The sequence below is a fragment of the Neofelis nebulosa genome, chromosome X (genome assembly GCF_028018385.1).
Source record: "Neofelis nebulosa isolate mNeoNeb1 chromosome X, mNeoNeb1.pri, whole genome shotgun sequence".
In the NCBI taxonomy this organism is placed as follows: domain Eukaryota; kingdom Metazoa; phylum Chordata; class Mammalia; order Carnivora; family Felidae; genus Neofelis; species Neofelis nebulosa.
Window position 1 is genome coordinate 36440732 of NC_080800.1, and position 22082 is coordinate 36462813.

The following is a 22082-nucleotide window of genomic DNA, read 5'->3' on the forward strand; positions in this document are numbered from 1 at the left end:
TGTGGCAATCACCAGTTTGTTCTCCACATTTATGGGTCTGTTTCTGCTTTGTTTTGGATTTTAGATTCCACGTATAAGTGAAATCCTATGATATTTGTCTTTGTCTGACTTATTTCACGTTGTGTCTGTTCCTGAAGATAAGTGTCCTAGTAAACAATGAGTATACTTATTAAGCATTTCTGGTTGGACAAATAAGAGTGCAATGGGAAATTTTATGAGGAAATGTAATATAATAAGGCTTTGCCCTACCAAGACAGAACCAGGAAGTAAAAAATTACAGTTTTAAAGGTAAAGGGCAGGTGTTAGAAAAGAGAAACAAGGGGCGCCTGGGTAACTCAGTTGGTCGAACCCTGCTTCTGGGTTTCGGTTCAGGTTATGATCTTCAGGTCATGATCCCAGGGTTGTGGGATTGAGCCCCGGGTCGGGCTCTGCGTTGAGCATGGAGCCTGCTTGGGATCTTCTCTCTCTCTCTCTCTCTCTCTCTCTCTGTCTCTCTCTGTCTCTCTCTCCCCTTCTCCCGCCCCCCCCCCCGGCCCCATCCCCTGCTCATGCTCTCTCTCTAAAATAAAATTTTAAAAAAATATTAAAAACAAAACGAAGGAAATAAGAAAGAATGCCTGGACTATATGGACATTAAGGAGCTTGCACTTTGGCATTGAACCTATTCTTTTAACTTGGAATTGTTCATTGCCTATCCCATTAACTGAGTGGATGTCAGAGGTGTCAAAAGTGGGCAGTCCTGCATGCCACACACCTCCTGGGAGCCAAGGTGCACATGGTAGCTTCACAGAGCATAGGAAAGAGTGACTTGCTGGTGAGTTGATAGACTTGATAGACTAAGTCCCCCTAGAACAGCTGGTGGGAGTGTAATTTATAGGCTAAACCACATGAAATTGAATTTTTTCCCACTTTTGAAAGATTGTGGTAAAAATATATATATAACATAAAATAAATCATTTTAACCATTTAAAAAAATTTTGTTAATGTTTATTTTTGAAAGAGAGCACAGGAGGGGCAGAGAGAGGGAGACAGAAAGCCTGAAGCAGGCTCCACACTGACAGCAAAGAGCCTGATGTGGGGCTCGAACTCACGAACTACAAGATCATGACCTCAGCCAATGTCTTAAGCGACTGAGCCATCCAGGCACCCCCATTTTAACCGTTTTTAAGTGTACCTTTTATTGGCTTTGAGTAGATTCACAACATTGTACAGCCATCAACAGCTTTCACTTCCAGACTTTTTCATCATCCCAAACAGAAACACACCTTACCCATTAAACAGTTCCCCTTCCCTCCTCCTCCAGCCCCTGGTAACCTCTGTTCTGCTTGCAGTCTATGAATTTTTCTGTTATAGGTGCCTTATTAAGTGGAATCCTACAATATGTGAACTTTTGTGTCTGGCTGCTTTCACTTAGCATGTTTTCAAGGTCCATTCATGTTGTAGCATGTATTGGAATTTCATTCCTTTTAAAGTCTGAATAGTATTTCATTGTATATACCACAGCTTATTTTTTTCACTCATCTATTGGTGGACGTTTGGATTGTTTCTCCATTTTTGCTATTGTGAACAGTGCAGCCATGAACAAGGATGAAAATGTGTCTGAGTCCCTGCTTTCAGTTCTTGTGGGTATATGCTTAGGAGTGGAATTGCTGGTTCATATGGTGATTTTATGTTTAGGTTTTGGGGAACAGCCAAACACTGTTCTCTACAGCAGCTGCCCCATTTTTCATTCCCACCAGCAGTGCACAAGTGTTCCGATTTCTTCACATCCTTGCCAACACTTTTTATTTTCCACTTTTTTTTTTTTTTTTTATTAAAGCCATCCCAGTGGGTTTGAAGTGGTATCTCATTGTGGTTTTGATTTGCATTTCCCTCTAGACTAGTGATGTTGAACATCTTTTCATGGCTTATTGCAAAGACGTCTGCTGGGATTTTGATAGGGATTGGGTTGGCTCTGAAGATCAACTTGGGGGTATTGCTATCTTAACAAAATTAAGTGTTCTAACCCTTGAACGTGGGCTGTTTTTCCATTTATTTTGGTCATCTTTAATTTCTTTTAATGATTCGTAGTTTTCATTGTACAAGTCTTGCACTTTGTTAAATTCATTCATTAGTATTTTACTCTTTTTGATGTAATGATGTAATGGAATTTTTTCTTAATTTTATTTTTTATTATTTAAAAATATTTTAATGTTTATTTTTGAGAGAGAGAGACCCACTGTGAGTTGGGGAGGGGCAGAGAGAGAGGGAGACACAGTATCCGAAGCAGGCTCCAGGTTCTGAGCTGTCAGCACAGATCCCCACGCGGGGCTTGAACCCACGAACTGTGAGATCACGACCTGAGCTGAAAACAGACGCTTAACTGACTGAGCCACCCAGGAGCCCCTTAATTTCGTTTTTAGATTATTGCTAGTATATAAAAATACAATTGGCTTTTTATTGATCTTATATCCTGCAACTTTGCTAAACTCATTTATTAGCTCTAACAGTTTTTTCTAGTGGATTTCCCAGGAGTTTCTGTATATAAGATCATGTCATCTGCAAATAGAGGATAGAGATGGTTTAATTGCTCCTTTCTTACCTAGGTGTCTTCTAGTTCTTTTTCTTGCTGTGGTTTCAAACCACAAGTACAATGTTGAATAGAATTGGTGAAAGTGGATATTTTTTTAAAGGTGCAGTTTTGATAGGGTTAAAAGCACTTTCCAATCCTGACTGGTGATCCTGGGCAAATTGGTTATCCTTTCTGTTTCTTTATCTAAAGTTAGTGATAGCAGTATATGTTTGGACTACCTCAGAGAGTTATAAGGATTAAGTAAAATCGTGTATGTAGCAAACCTACAGTGTAAAATGTGCTATGAATTATTAGGGCTATGAATTATTTTTTGGACACCTCATTAGATAATTTTTGTGGTGAAAACATAGTCTAGTAGTGTATAGAGAAAGGATTTTAAAATTTAAGAGCCTAGTAGTGTGCTGTCATCCCAAATTAGTTTGATTCCATTTTAACAACTCTATTACAAATTGACATAATTATAGCATAACTAAATCTGTTTCATACAAAATATAATAATCTTGTTTTGGTACAATTTTGCATTTAGTGCCCAGAAGCATTTTTAAGTCAAAAGGAAATCTGTGGTAGATTAGGAACCACATTTCTTTTCTCTTCATTTGGGCATCCAAGGTGGACTGTATAGAATTGTTGCAAGCATCCCATTTATTTGAGATTAGCCTGATAACCTTCACTTTGGAATATAAACATGTAGAAAGTCGTCCATGACATACATAGTGGGTCATGGGTTCTTAAACCCCTTCCGGGTTTTAACTCAATTGTGGTGATGATTGGGCAAAAGAGAATAATCTTGCTACATTTAGTACTGCTTAGTCGCTATGCCTTCCGTGGCACTTAATCATTTTTTCTTTGCTGTTCTAAGGGCTCTTAGGCTAAAGGGTGGTCGGTCATAGGCTGTGAGGGAGCCCAAGTGCTTTCAGCTACTGATGCTGCAGGATCATGTGAACGAGTTTCTCAGAGCACCTGTTTCATAGAGTGGGGAGAAGGCCCTCCTCCTCTTATTCTCCCCACCCCCCCACCCCGCAGGAGATAGCCACACCTTCCCACTATCGGGGCGGAGCAGGTGGCCAGGCCTTGGAGACCTTGCACCGCTGCCACCCCCAAGGAACCCGCCCAGTGGGTCTGGCTGGCTCGCGAGCCAAGTGACGCGGGTCAGCTGCGCCCCCTGGGACCCCCACGCATCGCGGGTGCGACCGCCCAGCGCGTGGTCTCAAGATCTAGTCTTTCCGCTACCCCTCCCCCCACAATCCCGGAAAAAGGGGGAGGCTGGTGACGTCATCATCCGGGCACTCGCCGGCGGGGCCACGGTTCACAATGGAACAAAAACAAGCGGCCCGAGTCAAACTCAGAGGGACGCAGATGCGGCTTGCGCGATTAACCCTGTCCTGACCACACACTCTGCCAGTCCTGGTCTCCCAGCTCCTTCTCCGGCGTGGTGCGCCAGATCCTTCCGGGCTTCCCTTCCCCCGGTTTTTCCCCGTCCTCGTGTCACCTCTGCCCTCACAACGGTCTCGACTTGAGGGGTTTGGAACACAGTTCCTGGTCATAGTGGGACCCTAGAGGGGCCGGCCGGAAGCAACGGTTGTGCGTGAACTGTCTTTACCGCATTGTGTTCCCCTCCCCCACTTTAGCTCTCCCGGTTCCAAGCGTCTCTCGCCTGGCCCGGCTTCCCCCGTGGCACGCGCAACTCTCCCTGGCTCAACGGCCGGGAGTGGAGGAGAAGGGAGCAGAAGGAGCAGCTGAGCAAGGGGGTGGGGGGGGGTGGGGGGGGGTGGGGGGGTGGGGTAGGTATGAGATGGAGGAGGAGGGCCAAGGGGCGGGTCCTGTGAGGGGCGGGACTTGACGGGGGGCGGGGAACCTCACGGTTTTGGGCGGTGCTGGGGCTAGTGGGAGTCTGCGCCGCCGCGCTGCTGCCTCCACCGCCACCAGTGCTGCTGCCGCCGCCGCCACAACCGCCGCCACTGGCCGAGCGGTTTTTTTCTTTTTTTCTTTTTTTTTCTTTTTTTTCTTTTTTTTTTTTTTTTTTTTTTTTGGTTTGCCGGATCCGCCATATTGGCGAGGACGGGCGTCCGCGGCTGCGGAAGCTAGTCTCCGCCGCCGCCGGAGCCGCAACCTTACAGCACCCGGCCCGTCCGGGCCTCTGCCGTGCGGAGCCCCTCCCCGCGTTGCTCAGCTCACAGGCCTCGCGGGAGCCCGCCGCTGCCGCCTCTCTCCCGGGAGGCGGCCGCCTTAGCCCCCGGTGCTCCGGTCGGCGCCGGGAGCGAAGAGCAAGCCGCAGCAAAGCGACCAGGCCCGGAGCGGGGACAGAGGCGGCGACCAGGGAAAGGTGAAGCCGCCACTGCAGGAGGAGGAGCAGCAGGAGGTGACGCAGGAGAAACGCACCGTCCGGAGCCCCGTCTGAGCCGAGCGAGAGCCCCGGCCCGAGGGAAGAAGGGGGAAGAGGGCCGCCAACGCCGCTGGTGGAGGAGGAGGAGGAGGAGGCGGCGGCCGAGGCCACCGCTACCGCTGCTGCAGGGCGGGCGCGGCGAGCAGCGAATTCCGGCGCCCCCTGTGCAGCTCCCTGGTGTTAACGGACACTTTGTCGCCCGTCACCGTCGGGCCTGGGATGCACCCGGGGTCGGCCTTGTCCTAGGACTGAGTGAATCTCGCAGTTGCCTGCTGCCTCCGCCTGCCCTGGTTCTGAAGACAAGACGCCTGTGTCGTGCGGTTAGTAGCCTGCCGCGCTGGGACAACGCGCTTTTCCGGGGCCAACAGCTGGATCCGAGTGAGGGGAGGAGGGCTAGGGGGGTGTGCGAGCCCACGGTACCACCTCTTCCCCACCCCCCCCACCCGCGGCTGGCCGCCGTCGGGTTCGGGGGGCTTACCCGCTCCCCCTCCTCCGCCCGGGGCTGGGCGACGGCGCGTTGCGCGGGTGGGGGCGCAGGGCCCGGCTCCGTGCGGAGCCGGTGTCCCGGGAGCGTGTCTGTGTGTTTTGGACTGTGAGGGAAAATGGCTGACGGCTTCGTCCCTCCCCCTCCTCCCCCTTCCAGTCCTGTCTGGGGCCGAGTGGGAGGATGGAGTCTCAGGGCCCGGCGTGCGTCCCCCGCATCGGCGCCCGGGGGGCTGGGTCGGCGGTGGGGGGCTAGTCGCCCCCCCCGTCCCCGGGCTTGCAGCTTGGTCGGTTCGCGGCCGCTCTCCTCCCCAGTCTCGTTCCACTTGACACCAAACGCCATTACTGAGGTGGAGTGATTTGGAGCGGCAGAGCTAGGCCTCGGCTACGCCTGGCTATGAGGCCCGACGACTTGTCCGCCGCCCCCCCACCCTCCCGCGATAACCGGCAGCTTCTCCTAGGCCCTGTGGCCTGGGAGCCTGAGCCGGGTTATCGGCCTCCTACACCTCCTTCCCCCCCTTCATTCGCTGAGGGCCGAAGCCGCGAAACATGTTTTGGATGCAAAAATCGCTTCCAAGCCAGCTTGGACCCATCACTTTTCTATTTTTAACCGTTTCTGCAAAAATACTAGCATGTGCGAGCTTGTTAATAATGAAACCTTCAGATTCTCGTGGTGTGAGGCTTTGGGTTTGATACATTGTTTATTTTTCATTCATTGTGAAATACTAAGAGGTACGGAGCAGGTGTATACACTGTTTTGTAATCTTTGTAGGGACTTCTGTGGCGACTGGAACTACGGGAATTTTTTTAGGATTTCCAATAGAACCTTCTTAAACTGAGAGTATTTTTTGAAAGTTCCCTAGTTACAACGTTAATTGGATTTTCCAGCGGGCAGTTTACAGGTGTGAGTAATTTATTCGGACTGTCTTTGAATTTAACTGAGCGGGTTGTAGCTGTAAATATTCGTGCCTTATTTTGGGCGGAGGGAAGTATTTCTAACAGTCTTTCACCGGGAATCCCCTGAGCCTCCAAAGTCCACATAACGATTGTATACCTTCATTTCTGACGAAGAATCTGGGGTGTATTTATTGATTAGGAAACTTTTCAGCAGGTACTTAACCCCGTCTTGCTGCTCATGATCTACTCTTAGCGATTTATATGGTAAGGACTCGTTAACCACGACTAGCTTGGCTTTCTTAATCCCTACACTTGAATTTAAAAATAGAGACCGCAAACTCTGCTTTAGATCTCTCTGGTCTACTGATTCAGTGGGCTGCCATTTTGGTTTCAGCAAATGCCTTCCAAGTTCTTAAAGATTAAGCGTTATTGTTTAGAGTGTCTGCATAGAGTGAAAATCAGAAGTATTTGGAATTGGTGCACCAAAGGTGAACTCAAAATGTTTATTACGTTTTGTTTTCTCTATTTTGAAAATAAGGTATTTGGAGTATACGAATTTTTCCCCCTACCGTTTTTCCTATATATGTTTTTTTGCAAGGACATTTAACTTGTATTTTTTAACGTGTTATCTTAATGTGCTCACGCCATTTCTTCCTTTTGTTTGCTGACCTTGGTAGTTTCTGAGACGGAAAATTTCTGGAGGTATTTAATAACAGCAAGAACAGTACATGTGAGAATCGAAATTCTTCAGAAAGTTACTTTACGGGCAGATTTTACTTTTCACCAAATTATTGTAATCTCTTTTTGGTGTTCCATGGTTCTCTTGTTAAATCAATGGAATGCTGAAGTAGGATTTACTTTGGATCTTTTTTTCTTCCAGGATCTTGAAATAAATTTTCTGGCCTCAAGAAGATGAGGGATTTCGTGGCTGTCTCTTCAAAGATAATTTTTTTTTTTTTGACGTGGTATTAATAACGTTCTTTACAGTTTTTGAAAATGTTCGTCGTGAATCTGCTAGTCAAGTTCTTGATTAGACACATACGTTCAGCTTATTTATTTGATAAATTCACCTTTAGTGAAGTTTTTATATTTTAGTTTTAGAATTTTAATATTGAAACTAATCTTTGTTTAAATTAGGTTAAAGAAAATCGTTTGAAATATATGGAGGGAGGTGTTAAAGGATCAGTCCTCTTGTAAGTCTTCTGGGCAGTTAGGGGAGGGATCTTATTCTGTGGTTCTTGAGCTAGTTGGGTTGTTTTTTGTTTTCTTTTTTGAATTCTGAAATAATGTGATAGTTTCATGATAGTCTGCATTATATTTCGCTTCTTGCTAGTATGTTTTCTGAATCTTGGAGTTTTTTTTCTAAAAATTGGAAAAAAGGATTTTCGCTTTTTCTTTTGTTATTGTAGCTGTGCTGTCCTATTTGTTACTAAGTTCTTGTCTTATAGGGTCTAACATTAGTGTTTGGGAAAGGGTTGATACGTTGCCCTCTGCCCTGACTGCACGTTGGAATCGCTTAGGGAAAAAAAATACTGATGCCTGAGTTTCACTCCCTAAGACCGATTAGGTCTGATACGGGTCCTGGGCAAAGGCTTACTTTAAAACCACTGTGGGTGATTTTCATGAGGTCAGGGTTGAACATCACCGTTAATGCTGTTAATATGTTCTCATTGAACTTTCAAGCAGATAAATAAAATGAATTATTTTGTCAAATGCTTTCAGTTATCAGCATAATTGTAATTTTTTGAGCATTAATAACCGGCCAGGACTATGTTAAACATTTGCCATTTATTACCTTATGTAGGTAGTGTTGTTTGTATCATATAGATGAGGGACTGAGCTCTGTAAACCAGTGACGCTTCAACTACTGTGCCACATTAGTGAAATGACCCTGATCACTGTTAAAACAACAAAAAAATCAAACTTTGGTTTGTTTCCTGAACCAGGTAGCTTTAGATTAAAATTTTAATAAAAATATGGCAATTAGCTGCAATTTGGGAAATAACTTGGTTAGCCAGGGAGGTGCTAAAAGCTCCGCAGCAAGTAGGTTCTTCCTCTTCCGTGTGTCTCCCAACATATTCTGGTTGATAGTTTAGTTGGTGGGTGTGTTTATGACTAAAATAATGTTACGTACTGTAACGTTCCTAAAAGGTGCAAAATCCAGGCATTTGTCTCCCAGTAATTTATTTAAATCATCTCATAAATGAACACTTAGTATCATGTGAACTTCTATTATCTCAATTAGAAAATTCTCAGTTTTATTTAGCTTAGTTTAAAATCAGTGTAATTTTTACAAAAAGTTTTCAAAAGTAAGGGTTTCATCTTGCATTTTTGTAGTATTGGTCAATAATGTTATGGAATAAATGAAGTACCAATAAACACCTTCATTTGGTGTTTATTTCTTGTAATTCTCTTGGTCCATTGTGTTAAATTCTATATTGAGGCTGCGAGAAGAGCCCGCTAATGTGGAATCTATGAGCTTTCTTATTGTGTGTGGCACGAGATCTGTGAAAGACCTTTCTGTTAATGATCATGTAGTCCTCTATTTTCTATGCTACAAAGTGTCACAAGGAAAAAAGACTTTGTGGAACTTCTGATATTCATATTGGAGTTTGAATTCATTCAGTTGTTACTGTAGAATATAATGACCACTGTTAATGTACTTCTAAGGAATAAGGTGTGAAAAAGTATACTGTTAGATATCTTCCCTAAATTTATTCTTCAAGTGTGCCTGTTTTAGTCTTGTGGGCTCCAGTACACACACACACACACACACACACACACACACACACACACACACACACTGTATGTGTATTTGGCAGCAGATGGGTTTTTGATTCTATTTCCAGTCACTAACAATGATTTTCTACCTCAGCTGTGTATCAGAATTACATGTAGAGCTTTTTCAAAATGTATTTTCCTAGATCTTACACTTTGGAAATTGTATTTGAGTAAGTTTGGGGTGGAAACTAGGCATTAAAAAAAACTCAAAAGAGAATTCTAATAGGCAGTTAAGGGCTTCTTTGCACTTCATTTCAGGGAAAAGGGAGATTTGAGACTGAGTTCTGTGACCTATCACTAAGCAGTAATGTTCTTGCTCAAGCTTGATTTTGCCAGTCACACTGCCAAAAATTCCAGGCACAAAGTAGCAAAAAGTTCAGACACTAGATTAATAGTTTGGAGAGACCAGGGTTCCAGAGTTTTATATATATACATGTACATACACACGGAAGACAATTCGTAACGTCTTACTGAACATCTTCTTGGAGTTACGGTCCCAGATCTAGTACTAACATTATTAATATCTGTTCTAAGGTGTTAGTTTGCTTATTATCCATTCGACAAATATTTATTGGGCATCTACTATGTGCTAGGCACTTTTCTAGAGATTGCGATTTTCTAGTAGCTTATGTTGTATGAAGTGAGGGGCATGGGACTAGCTGATCTGTGAAGTTCTTGCAAGCTCTAATTTTGTCATTTTTTGTGCCTCCTACATGGAGACTGAATTTTGTTACAAGAAATATACCTAGTTATGGTATAAGCCAACGGAATTTTATTTTACGTTTCAGTTTCTTTTAGTTAAATAGAATTTCATTCTGAACTCTGGTCTTCTCCGGTGAGCACGAATGTCAAATACAGTAGAAATGGATTAGAATTGTTGCATATTGGGTTTAGGAGTAGCTGTACTTGACCAACGCTTTTACTTTTTGGCCAGGAATTACATACTCTGGTGTCAGCCATTCCTCTTGCCATTCCTTTTCTGTATTGATGCTCTGTCAGTTACCTCTACACCGTTGGTGTGCTTTTCTTTTTGTTTTACTTATTCAGATGCTTTGCTTGATTTTTGTCCTCCAAATTCTTTTAGGTTAGTGGCTTTCATTTGATATCAGACTCCAGACCCTAAGTCACTGATATATCTCTAGCACCTAGAAAGTGCCTGGCACATAGATGTATAATTATTTGTTGTATGAACAGTCAGTTAACCATATTATATTCTGGTATGATTTCTTTCTTTTTTTCTTTCTTTCTTTTTTTTTTTAAATTCTCTTTATTGCTTGGAGTCCCTTACTTTGACCTGATAATTGTTTCATGATGAGCAGTCCTGGAAGGAGTCTTAGATCTACTCAGACTCCTTGTTTTTCAAATGAAGAACATGGCTCAAAAAGCTGCTGAAGTAACTTGACTAAGATAGTGTGTGTAGACTGCCTCCTGCATGAAGCTATTTCCGTATCTAACAAGACACAGTAATTATTCTTGGGTTTCCATTACCTTTGTAGTCACTGTCCTAAAATCCACACTTAAATTCTCTCTGGTAGTGGATAATAAATAAGGTCAGTAATTCTGTCCTTTACCTTTTTGTATTACGGAGCATGTAGAATAATCTTGTTTATGATAATTGCCCAAATGGCAAAATCTGGAGGAATATATTTGACTCCCATTATCTGAAACTACATACAAAATTGATGGGTCGTCATGTTATGGCTCCTTTCCGTTTATCCTTCTGTAAGTGATCAATTATAAAAGTTTTGAACACTTAAGACCCAAATTGGGCAACCATTATCAGAGGAATTGTTTTCCTTGGGATGATTTTGAGCTGGTAGTCTTGGATCCCATCCTTGGTTATAGAGCCTATGAAGTGGGAAGAGAAGAAAATTTAGGAAGAAAAAAAAGGAGTGGTAGAAGACTCCCTTTCCTACCCTATTCATACCCATTTCCTCCGTACTGACTTTGGTGTTTATTCAGAGTTTAGGTTGTTGGTTACATTTCTCATCCGGTCTTTTCTCTCAGCTGGTTACTTCTAAGAATTTCTAAGTATGTCTACTCAATTAACTTGGAAACCAGAAAGCATGAGAATTATTACATGATTAGACCCCTTTGTATCCTAATAGAGTGTTTCATCTCTGATCAAGGTAGTGTAGAAAGATTTGGTTGGTCTCCTTGATAACACCTCCCAAATTTAAGTGTGAGATCAGCAAACTTTTCTGTAAAAAGCCGTATCAGAAATATTTAGGTTTTGCATGCTAAGAGACAAAATTGAGGATATTAGGTCAATTCTCTGTTGATGAAATTCAAAATCTGATAATTGGTGCAATCATTTGTAATTCAGACCTAATAAGAATAGAATGGGGAGGGGCTAATAAGTACAGTATTTTGCCTAATTGGGGATTAAAAAGTTAGTGTTCCCTGTCATCAAATTGATGGTACATGTTTCTGTGTAAAATCCATTCTCAGCACTGGATTTGGTCTGTGAACGTAGTTTCCCAGCCCTGGTTTAGAGCAAGATTCTAAAGTCCAGCCCCCAGAGTTTGATTTATAAGTATGGAATGGGGTTCAAGAGTATACATTTCTAACAAGTTCCCAAGTATGGAAACACCCTTGGAAAATTACTGGTTTGGAGATACTTCTAGCATATCTTAGCTTTTTTTCAGGCTTATCATTGTGTCTAATTTTTCTTGAATCTTTTTTGTGCTTTGTTTTAAATTCTGCAATTGATATGTTAAATGTCTTAAATCCTGCAATTAATATGTTAAATGTCTGTTATGTGGTAGGTGTTGTATCAGATGACAGGGATACAAGGTGAGCAAGGCAATTGTTTCTGTCATATATACCAGTTTGAATGAGTTTAAAAATCAATTTCTACAAACCATTAAGAGCTAGGGTCTATACCACTTTTTCTTTTTTTTTTTTTTTTTTTTAATGTTTGTTTATTTTTGAGACCGAGAGAGACAGCATGAGCAGGGAAGGGGCAGAGAGAGAGGGAGACACAGAATGTGAAGCAGGCTCCAGGCTCTGAGTTGTCGGCACAGAGCCCGACGCGGGGCTCGAACTCACTAACTGTGAGATCATGACCTGAGCTGAAGTCGGACGCTTAACCGACTGAGCCACCCAGGTGCCCCAAAGGTCTATACCACTTTGAAAGCAGGGCAGTGATGTTTGTTCGTTAAAGGAAAGCTAAATTGGAAGAGGAGGCATTACAAAATACTTCATTAATTTGATGTCTTAGGGGATATTGTTTTGTATAAGTGAATTTTTCATATCACCAAAGCTTCCTTTTAAATATTTTAAACCAGTTTGTTATTTGATGGAAAACTTTCTAAAGATGTTACTTTATAATTTTTCACCTGATTATGAAATTAATGTATTCTGTTAAAAAGTTCGGGGAGCATGAGGGAATAAAAAGCAAAACACAAACCCCACCTCTGATAATTCCATCATTTAGAAGCAACAGTGTTGCTTAGATGTGTGTTAAATCAAACGTTCTCATTGGTCACATAATTTACTAAGTCACGTATCCTTGTGTCTTGTGCCCTCTGCCTCTACTTACTCCTGCCTCAGGACTTTGAGTGTGTGCCATTTGTTCATCCCGGCTAGGAGACAGTTTCATGTCCCTACTCCCTCCCCGGCTCCTTTTTTAGATACTGCTTTTGTAAACACTGCTCCAAACTTTCATCATGAAATTGATTTTAATATAACTTTCCAACTTAATTTCCTACCATGTTTTTCTTTATCTCCCCCCTCCACCCTTCATTTACTTGACTCTCCTAATGCTCTATACACTCCTTATTCTTTCACACTTCTATTATTTAATCCTTCAGTATCCTTTTTAGGGGTTTCCTGTCCTTTGCATCAGCTCGAGGTCCCAAACTTAATATCCTTGATGGGGAACTGATTAGGGATATAAATCTTTAACATTACGGGGTTAGATTGTGCTCATTGGTTATGTTGGTTGACTTCATTCAGTGGTGACACAGGAAATTTTGGCAAATGTGTAGTAAAGCTTGTATGTGAAAGGTGAGGTATAATTAAGGATTTTATAATACTTTCCTGCACTCAGAGTTGGAAAAACTTCTAGGAACATGTGAATCTGTTATTTAGCTTTGTAATATTTGACTTCTGTCATATTTTCAGGAATGCATTCTGTATGAAAAGGAAGGGTACCATGTAGGCTCTTGTGAAAATGACTGCAGAAAAACTCATTTACTCCAACTTAGTATGTATATATCTATTTACTGTGTCCTTTGTAGATCTGTATTAATTATCCAATGTTCTTGAGGGATTTTGACTTGGAGCTTGTTGAGCTGCGGTGAAAGGGATTGTGAGTCCGGGCTGAGGGTTGGAGGAGGAACCTAATGGTACTTCCTGCAGGTGCATTCCTTGTCTGATTGTGGATGTCATCATCTGAGCCACATAAATGTCAGCTGTCTTAAATTGCTCCTACTCAAGGATTACCTTAGTTATTCCCAGTGCATCATGGGAAAAAGAATCATGTCAGTGAAAGGAGAAATCATGGAAAGGTTCTCTGGGTTCTATTCATCTACAGAGCCACAAGAATCACGTTCAGGTACCTCCTTATCTCTTCCCACTTTTTCTCCAAATACCGCTCAGAATTGGGGTGCCTGGCTGGCTCAGATGGTGGAAACATGAGACTCTTGATCTCTGGGTCGTGAGTTCAAGCCCTATGTTGACTGTAGAGCTTACTTAAAATAGAAAAATGCTGCTTAAAATTTACCTTGCCAGTTCTACCCAAAAGAGGTCATTTTGACATAGTTCCAGTCTGCTTTTCCAAGTTGATTTGTTGTTCTCCCACCTAATCAAACAATCCATACGTGATGTGGGTGCTCCAGCCTTTTCTATTTCCATTGCTTTACTTCTTAGAGCCTGACCTTTATGGCTAGCCTCCAATGTCTAACTCACATGCCGTATACATGAAGTATTTTTTTTTTTAGTCGGAAAGTGGTCTTTACTTTCTCTGAATTCTGGTAGCATTTTTCCAATGCTTTTCTTTTGGCTTTAGCTTAGTCTAGTACTTTTTGTGATTCTTCAGATACAGGCCCTGGAAGGTGGCTCTGAGAAGTTCCTGGGGCTTTGTCTTTTGTAGGTGTTCAGAACCTCCCTCAGCCTGATTGAGAGTAGTATAGTGGGTAGTAAAGAGCCCTAATCTCAGTCAAAAGGCTTACGTTGCAGTTGTAATTACTCTATCAACTAGTGAGCAAGTTACTTAACCTCCAACATGAAATTGTAAGGTGAAGGCTTTGGATTGGGTGATTGCGATCTTACAACATTTGAATTGAATTCGTTTACTTAATACCATTCTGGCACAAGGGATACAAAGATGATTATTACCTTCTAAGTTCTATTGTCAAGTAGATCAGACAATTAATTACGTGTGATAAGTGCTGCGTTACATATGGAAATCGTTGTAGTTTGAGATTGAGTGAGGTTTGCTCAATCAAGTGTAGTTTTGTTAGTCCTGTGAATTAGAACAGGGACTTCTGGGCAGAGGGAGCAACTTGAGATCAGGATTTTTAACCTTAACACGATTGACAGTTTGAGCCAGATGATTCTTGGTTGTGTGAGGTAGCATCCTATTCCTCCCTGCCTCTACCTACAAGATTCCAGTAGTACCTGTTCCACCACCCCCCTGGTTGCCAACTCTGTCCTGGGGACAAAATTGGAGGACCACTACTTGAAACCTAGGCATGGAAGTGAAAGTATAGTGTTTTAGAGAAAAGTTAGTAGTAGAATGTAGGAGTGTTGGAGATAATTGGGAGAGAAGGGATTGTGGGAGGTGAGGCTAGATCACGAGGGCCAACCTTGAGTGCCACATTAGGGCACTTACGTTTTTAGAGTAATGAGGTGGACCCTGAAATTAAGTGAGAGATGATTAGATTTGGGGTTTTGAAAGATAATACTGATGGCATCAGGCAGCCATGTCGGAGGAGAGTTGGGGAGCCAGGAGGAGTTGAGACAGTATTTTTAACACTGTGGATGATAAGAGAATGGTTTAGAGAATGGAGTAAAGGAAGTGTGCCACCTGGGACTCCCTCGTAAGAGGGAGTTGCTGCTAATTTGACTTTGGCTCTGTCACTGAAGAGAAGGCTGAGCTGGAAAGCAAAGCACCTTTATTGTCTCATTTCTTCAGCTCTTCCTCCGTCTCCAGTTTCATCTCTCCACTTGAGAGCTTCTGTCTGTTCTATCAAAAGGTCAGAGAGGAATCTGGGTTATAGGATGACTGTATTTTTATTTTCCCAGTGTGGCTGTATTACTTAAACAGTGGATTGTCAAAGTACATGCCTTTCTTACCATCTCCCTCCCCTAAAATGTAAGGGACTAGAATCTGGCATCCAGAGAGTGTTAACTGTTGGCTTTCCATAGTTTGTATAGGTGTTATTTTACAGCTTTTAAATTACATTGATATACAGAAGTAGATTAATAATCTTACTGTTTAAACAATCCTATTCATTCCATTGGCTCCTAGTTGGGAGGTATTTTGTTTCAAAACAGCACTCATATTTGAAGTGAAAAAGGTGTAGTCAGTGGAAGAGGACTGTTTTAGTTTCACTTACCGTGCTTTCTTTGTGTTAACACTTAATTCTTGGGACCTCACTACTATTATCTGTAAAACCATGGTGTTGGACAAGAGATGACTTTAGCTACCTTTTTTTTTTTTTTTTTTTTTTTTTTTTTTTGCGTTAATAAATTTTATCTTTATCTCTAGAGATGTGGAAGAAACTGGATTCCAGAGAAGAAAAATTTTTAAGTACAGGAGCATAGGAAAGGTAAAAAAGGGTTAATAGATTTAGGAGTTGTTGAATTTGTATTGACAAGTAAAGGGAAGGGTAATAAAATAATTTGAGTGTTTCCTCTAACTTGTTTTTCTTTTGTGTGTCTTTGTGTCTGGGTTTTTCTGGAGGGCTTTATTTTATTTAGATTCATATGGGCTAATTGTGCTTGGCCAACAGCTTGTAGTATGAATTTAGGGACCACAGAGTTGGTAGCCAGGATATAATTTTTTTGCTGGCAGAGCAGCTTGAAGTTTGGTTAAGTTTTCATCTGAAGTCTAGCTTAAGCTTTAAGGACAAACTGCTGTTAAAAACTGATGTAGCTAGCTAGGGAAAATAATATTCAGGGGAAGTTGTTTTTTCTGAATCGAGGATGAAAGTATGCAGATAAATATAGTAGCTGTGATTTGTCTGGCGCAGATGGTTTCAGAGAAAATGTACCTTATTTTTCGTCACTACAAGAGAAGTAGCAAAAGAAGCTTATTTTCATTGTATATCATTTAGGCCAGCCATTCTCAAACTTAATGGTCTCAGGACCCCTTTATGATTGCAGAGGATGTCAAAGAGCTTTTGTTTACATGGGCTTATATCCATTGAAGTTTATTATGTTGGAAATTAAAATGGAAAAAAAATTTAAATTCGTGTACACATTTAGAAATAAAACTCCTTGCATCTTAATGTAAAGAATACTTTTATGAAAAATAGCTTTTCCAAGAAAACAAAAATTACTAGTGAGCAGTATGGTATTCTACATTTTTGCAGATATTTCATTTGGCTTAGTAGAAGAAAGCTGGCTTCTCTGTCTGCTTCTGCCTTCAATCTCTTGTGCTAGAATACGTCATTGTAGCCTTTGGAAGCACTGCACTGTATACTGGAGAGAGAATGACCGTGATGATAGCATATAGTGTCATCTTATTGTGAAAACAGTTTTGACCTCTTGGGTCTCCTGAAAGGGTCTCAGTGGACCACATTTGAGAACCAGTGTCTTAGACAACCAAAGGAGGTTTGACACGATCTTTTGAGTGGCTTGCCTACTATAAATTTTTATTTTTTTTAATTGAGATATAACTTAGATACAGTCAAGTCCACAGATCTTGTGTATAGCAATGTACACATCTGTATAACTACTATTCAGATCAGTGTATCCTTTCCAGCATTCCAGAAGGAATGCACCTTCCTGCTCTCTTGCACCTTCCTGCTCCCCTGCACCTTCCTGCTCCCCCAAAAGAAACCCCAGTACTCCTTCTATCTTTCAGTGAATTATGCATGTTTTTTGTGCTTCACATAATTGGAATAACACAATATAAACTCTTGTGTCTGGCTTCTTTTGACATAAGAATTTCTTCTTTTTGTTACTGGGTAGTTACTGTATGAAATACACCATGATTGATGTATTCATCGTACTGTTTGTGGACATTTGGACTGTCTGTGGTGTTTCCAGTAACTATAAAGAATGTGCCATGATCATTTTAGTACGCGTCTTTTGATACATACCCAGAAATGGAATTGCTGGGTTATAGGATATGTATCTGTTTAGTTTTAATAGATACTGCCAAACAGATTTCCCAAGTAGTTGGTTGCACCAGTTTAGAATCCCACCGATGTAGTTCATACTGCTCTTCCTTAACAACACTTAGTATTGTCAGTCCTTTTAATTTTAGCCAGTTTAGTGGAGACTTAGGAATATCTAATTGTAGCCTAAATATTCATTTGCGTGTGTCTAATGATGGTTAGAACCTTTTCATATGCTTACTGGTATTTTGGCTATTTAATTCTTGCTGCCTGTAAGATTTGAAGTTTGGCTAGTAGACAGCTTGAAGTCTCTAGTGGCTCACAATCACTAGCTGAAAAAAAATATCAGTTGAGTGAATTGTTGAAAATATGAGATATTTTTTTAATGAATTTATTAGTCATAAGGAAGTTAAACATTACTGTTAAAACTATGTTTGGCTTTAGAGTATGTCTGGAAAGATCTTCGCTCTTGAAAGATTCAATACTTCAGACTAAAATATGGCCTTTAGAAATAAACCAAGAAGGTAAGAAATAAGGGTTGGTAAAGATGTGGAGAAAAGGGAACCTTTGTGCACTGTTGGTGGAAAAGTAAATTGATGCAGCCACTATGGAAAACCGTATGGAGGTTCCTCAAAAAAATTAAAAAATAGAACTACCATCTGATCCAATAACTCCACTACTGGGAATCTGAAGAAAGTGAAAACGCTAACTTGAATAGATTTATGTACTTGCATGTTTGTTGCAGCAGCACTGTTTACAGTAGCCAAAATACAGAAAGAATCTAAGTATCCATCAGTGCAGTGGATAAAGAAATTGTGTACATATATTCCATTGTGTGTGTATATACAATGGGTTGTTATTTCAGCCATAGGAAAGAATGAAATCTTGCCATTTGTGACAGTGTGAATGGACCTTGAGGGCATTATAAGTGAAATCAGCCAAAGACAAACACCATATGATCTCTTATATGTGGAATCAAAAAACAAAAACCAAGCTCAGATACAGAGAATAGATTGGTGGCTGCCAGAGGTGGGTGGGCGTGGGGGAAGACATGGATGAAGGGAGTCAAAAGTAAAAAGGGGGTGATGCCTGGGTGGCTCAGTCTTTTGAGCATCCATCTTTGGCTCAGGTCATGAACTCACATTTGACTTGCTACTTATGGTTACTCTTTAAGATGCAGCTCATATGTTCTGAGAAGATTTTGTAGATATCCTCTGCCTTTGGAGAACTAACTTCTCTCTTTTCCAAGCTTTTAAAAAAAGTTTTTATTTAAATTCCAGTTAACATGTGGTGTAATACTAGTTTCAGGTGTACAATATAGTGAATCAACACTTCCATATAACACCTGGTGCTCATCACAGGTGTACTCCTTAATCCCCATCACCTATTTAACCCATCCTCCATCCAAACTTTTTCTAAGGAAAGATCAAACATACAAAAATGTGAATAAACTCCCATTAACTAGCTTTATTTTGGGGGCTGTTCTTTTTTTATATACCTTCTATATTTAGAAGCAAATCCTGGGGCCCCTGGGTAGCTCAGTCAATGGTCTGACTCCTGCTCAGGTCATGATCTTGTGGTTTGTGAATTCGAGCCACACGTTAGGCTCTGTGCTGACAGCTCAGAACCTGGAGCCTCCTTCGGATTCTGTGTCTCCCTCTCTCTGCTCCTCCCTGCTCATGCTCTAGATCTCTCTCAAAAAAATAAAATCATATATATAGAAGCAAATCCCAGACGGAATTTCATCTTCAATATTTCTGTATATTCCAGTTGGTGCAAAGGACAAATGATGTCCTAGCACACCATGTCTACACAGTGATGTAGTAATTCAAGTAGGAGGGCTGAGTCTCCCACGTGGCATGTGATGGTGGTAGGATAGCTGTGCAAAACTCAAGAACAGTGCATGCCTTCCCAGTCAGTAATGTGCTGCCATCTGTCACATTCTATTATTATTAATTTTGTTTGTATTTAGTTTGTAGGAGAGCAATTAGCATAAGGAGTATGATTCTTAATTTCATAATTGCATATGTTTTAACAGTGTTAAAATAGAAAGGAATTTAGTTTTTTTTTTTTCAACTTTTTTTATTTATTTATTTATTTTTGGGACAGAGAGAGACAGAGCATGAACGGGGGAGGGGCAGAGAGAGAGGGAGACACAGAATCGGAAACAGGCTCCAGGCTCCGAGCCATCAGCCCAGAGCCTGACGCGGGGCTCGAACTCACGGACCGCGAGATCGTGACCTGGCTGAAGTCGGACGCTTAACCAACTGCGCCACCCAGGCGCCCCAGGAATTTAGTTTTTAAAAGTTTTGTTAGGGTAGAACCAAAACTGGCAAACTTGAGCCAGCCATGGTGCTTGGAGTCCAGTGACTGGAACTGGGACTCTAATTCCATATTTACTAAATGAAAAATGTATTTCTATTTCTACCTAGAAGGTGGTGGTTTTGTTCATTCTTTTACTTGACAGATAATTAGTAAATTGTGTAGCACCACAGAATTTTGATGTCTTATTACTGGTTTCCTTATTCTCCCTACTATCACGTTTTCTTTTTTTTTTATTTATTTTTGGGACAGAGAGAGACAGAGCATGAACAGGGGAGGGGCAGAGAGAGAGAGGGAGACACAGAATCGGAAACAGGCTCCAGGCTCCGAGCCATCAGCCCAGAGCCTGACGCGGGACTCGAACTCACGGACCGCGAGATCGTGACCTGGCTGAAGTCGGACGCTTAACCGACTGCGCCACCCAGGCGCCCCCCTATCACGTTTTCTTAGAGGCAGCACAAATTCTGATAGGAATACTGTGCTATGTGTTGTATTATAAATGGTAAGATAATCTTTGATTTGAAACTTTTTGAAAAGTAGGACAAAATTTTGATGGTTAGGATTCTGCATTAAAGCAATACAATAAAAAAATCAGCTATATTAGTATAAAACTGTTGAGGCTATTAATTTATTTTAAAAAGCAACTTGAGCACTTGTGATACATACATAAGGAGCATCGATCGAATCCTGGTAATTTATAGTTGGGAGAATACTTTTTCTCTGAACTGCTCTAGTGATCATATTTATAGGGAGCCTGGGAAGGTTAAAAAATGAGTTGTCAAAAGTACATAATCATCTAATTAGCATCTCTAGGGAAAAGTAACCAGCACTTGTTAGAACACCTACTGTTTATTGGGTGCCTTCTATGTGCAAGGCAGTTAACATACATTTTTCCATTTGAGCTTCCCAACAATCTCTGAAGGTATTAGCAACTTGAGAGGGAAAGAAAAAATGATGCTTTGAGATTAAACAGTACTTGTTCTGGGGCGCCTGGGTGGCTTGGTCGGTTAAGCGTCCGACTTCGGCTCAGGTCATGATCTCGCGGTCTGTGAGTTCGAGCCCCGCGTCGGGCTCTGTGCTGACAGCTCAGAGCCTGGAGCCTGTTTCAGATTCTGTGTTTCCCTCTCTCTCTGCCCCTCCCCTGTTCATGCTCTGTCTCTCTCTGTCTCAAAGATAAATAAACGTTAAAAAAAAAAAAATTAAAAAAAAAAAAAAACAACAGTACCTGTTCTAAACATATTTGTTACATTGTAGTTGCTGACAAACCTCATGCTCTGCAAAATCACACCCCAAGATGTAACCAGATTTATGGGGAAAATAGGATTAAGAGCAAAGGGATCACTGAAAAGCTTATGTAACTTTGTCATTAGAGCACTAACAGAAACAATAAGAATTCTAATTAAACAAATAGCACAGTTGAAAACATCTTGAATTCCTGACAAGCTATAGTAAATATGATTTTTTAAAAACAGGTAACCTAATGGAACCCTTCCGGATAGGGAAGGGTTGAGGTTACAGAGTTAGGGAGCACATGGGGGAAATAAAATGCACAAAGGATCAGAGAGAACAGAAGTGTGTCTAAGACAGAGCGTGTAGCCAGACTGAGCCAAAAAGAATGTGAGGTGATCGCTGTCCCAGTTCAGACCTTTTTTTTTTTTTTAAATGTTTGCTTATTTTTGAGAGAGAGACAGAGCTTGAGAGGGGACAGGGCAGAGAGAGCGGGACACACAGAATCCGAAGCCGGCTCCAGGTTCCGAGCTGTCAGCACAGAGCCTGACGCAGGGCCCAAACCCACAAACCGTGAGATCGTGACCTCAGCCGAAGTCAGAAGCTTAACTGACTGAGCCACCTAGGTGCCCCTATCCAGTTCACACCTTTGTGCCCCACCCTCATGCTGCTGCTATTTGGTGCAAGACATTATGCATCGAGGGAAAAATTCCTTCCAAATTAACATGACTTGCAAGTGTGTTTGCTGACATTTGCCGGTGAGCTAAATGCCATTACAAAACGGCATCCTTTGTAGCAAAACAGACTTCATGTGGACCAAGTCTTTTGCACTTCAAAATCCACACTCCTGTTCCACCTTCAGTACTAAATTGCAAATAGTTGTCTTTAACATGTCTCCCCTCCAGTGGAATGTTGTTAGAAAAGGGAGCGAATACTTAACTGGAGACCTTCTGGCATTTAAAGATAATCATTACCTTACATTTAATCGTCACAACCATAGCCTAGTATTCTCAAGTGGGGAAACTGAGTCCCAAAGAGGTTTGGGAACTTTGTCCAAGATCGTACAGTGGGTATTAGAGTAGAAATTTAAATCCATGTGTTTCTGGCTACAAATTTGCTTTTG

General features: G+C 41.6%; 1 protein-coding gene across 2 annotated transcripts in view; it reads left to right on the forward strand.

Annotated features, from left to right (window-relative positions):
- The first annotated feature begins 4579 nt into the window (after positions 1-4579).
- USP9X (ubiquitin specific peptidase 9 X-linked) overlaps positions 4580-22082 on the forward strand; it is a 131894-nt gene continuing 114391 nt past the window's right edge. For both annotated transcript variants that reach the window (XM_058714409.1, XM_058714410.1), the window contains exon 1: positions 4580-5275. The gene's annotated coding sequence lies outside the window, so the exon portion shown is untranslated. The remainder of the gene's footprint in view (positions 5276-22082) is intronic.